The sequence below is a fragment of the Frankliniella occidentalis genome, unplaced genomic scaffold (assembly GCF_000697945.3).
Source record: "Frankliniella occidentalis isolate FOCC.00 unplaced genomic scaffold, Focc_3.1 Scaffold74, whole genome shotgun sequence".
Classification (NCBI taxonomy): Eukaryota; Metazoa; Arthropoda; class Insecta; order Thysanoptera; family Thripidae; genus Frankliniella; species Frankliniella occidentalis.
The window spans coordinates 1,151,248-1,155,239 of NW_026267204.1; the positions used below are offsets into that span (position 1 = coordinate 1,151,248).

A 3,992-nucleotide genomic window follows, 5' to 3' on the forward strand; every position below is an offset into this window, starting at 1 on the left:
CTCCTGCTGCTCCTCCTCCTGCTGCTCCTTCTCCTGCTGCTCCTCCTCCTGCTGCTCCTTCTCCTGCTGCTGCTCCTTCTCCTGCTGCTGCTCCTCCTGCTGCTTCTCCCGCTCCTTGTCGTCTCTTCTCTAGAGAGCCGCCTGAAAGGCAGGCAATTTGCGCCACAAAAACCCTGTATGTAGACAGCCCCTGCCGCTTCTGCTGCTGGCGCGACGGTCAGCAGGTCAGGCTGCGCTGTCCTCATATCGCATTGCGCCCCGTCCGCCTCAGCCGGCTTTCATCCACCGCTTTCATTAGTCTCGAATTACGACACCGGAGGAGCAGCCTCTGTCAGTAAGGGGGTGAGCCTCGCCAGCCGCTCGAGCTGTCGAGGGGGCTAATCGCTATCTGACTGGCCGTGTGAGGGGCGGGGCGGGGCGGGGCCCGCGCATCGCGCTCGCATCGCACCCAACCATCTCGCCGCCAGATGGCAGCCCGCGGGCCGGACTGCTCTAATGTTGCATGCACGGCTCAGCGACGGGTGGGGACGGACAGGAAAATCTCTAAATCATTATTTTGCTGAAAAATGGAAAATTGTTTGACAGATTATATTGTGATTTAGAAAATAAGCAACAACAAGTGACCTGATTCTGATCTTTCATAAAATTTTTCCTCGTGTTTTCGTGAATTTTGCACTTTTGCGATATCTTGTGTTGGGTTGCCTGCCCCTCTATGTATGCTCTTGACGCGACACCGCTGCGTGCCGCTCCCGTTCGCATCGCCGCGCACCGCGCCCACGCCCTCCTCCACCTCAATGCGCGCACCGAGGCGCGCTCGGGGCTGCTCTCTGACTGATGACCGACGGGGGCGGGTCGCGCGGAGCCGCGAGAGCGATTTCTAGGCCGACGTCCGTTCTTTTTATTTCTTTCTTCTTTGCCGTGTAGTATAGAGGATTTTTTTTTGTACGCATCTGTCGTGTTTTTGTGGTGCGTTGACACCCCACACTCTCGCCCGGCGCTTAACGTTGGGCCACTTCTTGCAGTCGTAACCCGGCCCTACAGACCTGACCGACTACGTCCTGGCCGCCCAAACCTAAAACTAATGAAAAAATACATAAAAAAATAAGCTTCTTTGCGGAGCAGTTTTGCCGTTTTATCTTGCTCGACTAATTGAGAACGACTTTTCCCTCGTCCGCCCACTACGCCTCCTCCCCCCCTCCCCCGCTCAAGTCTCTCTTGATAATAATAAGGGTCTTTTGCAATCTGGCTGCCTGTCTCCCCCATCTTTTTCTGTTCCTCACAGAGAGAGGTGGGCGAGAAGGAAAAGAATCATGACGTTCTGGACCTCTATCGCGCCGAGGTCCCCCCGGGCCGCGCTCTCTCTCCCGGCAGGTAGGCCACGCGCCCAGCGCCGCTGTCGGGGCCGTGCCTAACCGCCGCTCAGCGGGCGCCCGCCGAGAGCAGCTGGGCCTCCACTTCAACGCCGGTTATTGTCTTGGGAAATAATGCGCTACACTCACTAAAATCTGATGAACATTTTCATATTTTACTGAGTTCTGTAAACATGCTCGGCTTACCCATCTTTTAATACGCCAGTATGAACAAATTTCTTCATACTGGCGCATTAAAAAATGCGTAAGTCGAGCATGTCAACAGAACTCAGTAAGCTATGAATTAAAATGTTCAGAAGATTTTAATGTGTAGCTGTGAAGAGAAACAATAAAAATTGGAAGTCATTTCTTAAAAGGCCATTCTAGGCCCTTTATTCTAAAAAAACATCAGACCAAATAATCACAATTGTCACATACAAAAGTATATATATATAGCTCTAGGGTACTCTCTCTTTTTTAAAACAACTTTACATGATATGTACAAAACATTTGATAAATTTTGCTTGTCACATGGGCAATTTTATGTACAAAAGACGATTATGGACCACGATTGTTGTTTACAAAAATACTACAGGTTTGCGCAGGAAAGGGGGAGGGAAAGAACAAATTCCGCTCCTGCACTTGAACCGATAATGGGAGACCACAGAAACAGAAGAAAAACTCGGTAATAATAGTAATAACAAAAGTAATAATAACAAAAGTGATGATAACAAAAAGTATTATTAATAATAATAGAGATAACATTTGCCGGAGTCGTGGCCGTATCACTTAAGCAGGGGCGAGGAGCCGTAGCCTTGAGAGCCGCAGGTGGGCAGCGCGAAGGGGTTCATGTTGCTGAACGGCACCAGGCTACCCATCCCTGAAACAGACGGAAAAGAGGACAACACTCGTAAGTACAGCACTCAAAGAACCAGGCTTATTGATCATCCCGTCCCCGTCAACCGACATCCCTATATAGACTGTCGGACAACAGTAGAAGAAAAAGATACGGACTATCGGTGCAGTATACTAAATGAAAATAATATATTCTATCGCTGGTACTATCTTATTTCTTAGGAAAAAAAGTCTTCATCGGTCAGCTATCGTAATTGAAGCGGAAAACCATACCATGGTGGATTAGACCAGGAATCGATAAAAATAGAACAGAATGGTAGATTAGATAGTAAATCTAATCTAATCCAGTTTAAATTTAATAGACAAGCGACAATCGTCTGACCCAATCATGCACGAACATTTGTCATTCCTTACTCCTTGTACAGTCATTAATGTTTTCATTCTGCCCCCCCCCCCCCGGTCCTCCGGAAGGACTTCCCCACACACCGCCTCGCCCATGGTGACATTTTGACTGGGGAGCCCCCGCCCGGCCCGGCTGGCCCTTGCTATGGCTCTGCCCCCTCCCCCCCCCCTCTCTCTCTCTCCTAGGCGGGGCGTGCACGGACGGTATCGACCAGAAGACGGGCCGTGCGGCCGTCTAGTCGTTGCGTAGGCTGACCGAAGGGACGGGAGAAGGGCCGACATGTGAATCGGCACTGCGCCGATTACAAATTCAAGGTGGACAGCAGTTTCGACGTGCTGCTGCTGCTGTGTCCGTGTCCCCCTCCCTTGGGCCCCTCTTCCTGCCCGCGGCGTTGCGACGAGTTTGGACAGCTATCTCGAATTAAACCTCCCCATATTCCCAACCACTTTTAGGGTTCTTTGATGTCTTAACAAAGGCATTGCACTCTATTTTTTTTACCACCCCTGCAAAGGTATGACCTTTGTTTTTCCAGTTTTTATCGACCTACGTGTCCCTTGATAAGTTCCACTACATCTACTATCACTGTTAAACCGTGCGAATAAGCACGATGCAGATTTTTTATGCAATCTCTGAATAGTTTAGCACTTCACTCTTGGGGGTTTTAACCCCGGTTATAACCGAATATGTTCGCTTTCCCAGCCCGAGTCCAGTGGCGTATGAACAGCCGCCCCCATCCACCCCCCAACGTTACACTCTCGCGCCGTGGTCGCGCATCTGCCCGAGTCTAGTACTCACTGGACATGATCTCGCTGGAGGAGCCGGAGAACAGACTGCCCGTGGCGGAGAGGTTGGTGAGCTGGGGGCTGGCGGCCCCCGCCACCGGCGTCGCCCCCGGCCCCGCGCCCGCCCCCTGCGCCGGGTAGTCCGCCGAGGAGGGGGTGGAGGACGCCGACGCCGAGAGGAAGCCCCTCGGGTCCGCCCCCCCGGCCGAGACCGCGGAGGCCGCCAAGACCCTCGGGGGGCTGGTGCTCGGCGCGCGCCCGCCGTACTCGTCTGCAACCAGCGAATGAGCTCAGCAGCTGCTCACCTACACGACTCGGCTTTTATTCAGCTACACCTCAGCTACTACTGATGCTCAACAGAGAAGTAGAACACTTGAAAGTGCACAACTAACGCTTTTTGAAGTTCTTAACTTGGAGATGAGCACTTGAAAGTGTTGAAGGCGTTGAACACTTCGCTGAGCTTAGGAGAGCACCGGAGGCTTGGAGGACGGACGCACGGCGTCGAGGTGAAACGAAATCTCCCGCGAGCTCCACGAGTACAAATATTTGTTTTCATTTTATTTTATTTTACTGAAACTGTGTACATTTTCTTCGTCTTTTTTG

General features: G+C 51.7%; 1 long non-coding RNA gene across 1 annotated transcript; it reads right to left on the minus strand.

Annotated features, from left to right (window-relative positions):
- Positions 1-1,705: 1,705 nt before the first annotated feature.
- On the minus strand, positions 1,706-3,655 carry LOC127749650 (uncharacterized). Its single transcript, XR_008011268.1, has 2 exons — positions 3,403-3,655; positions 1,706-2,229 (listed from the first exon to the last, which is right to left on the minus strand). It is a non-coding gene; the product is annotated as an uncharacterized LOC127749650 (long non-coding RNA).
- Positions 3,656-3,992: the final 337 nt, after the last annotated feature.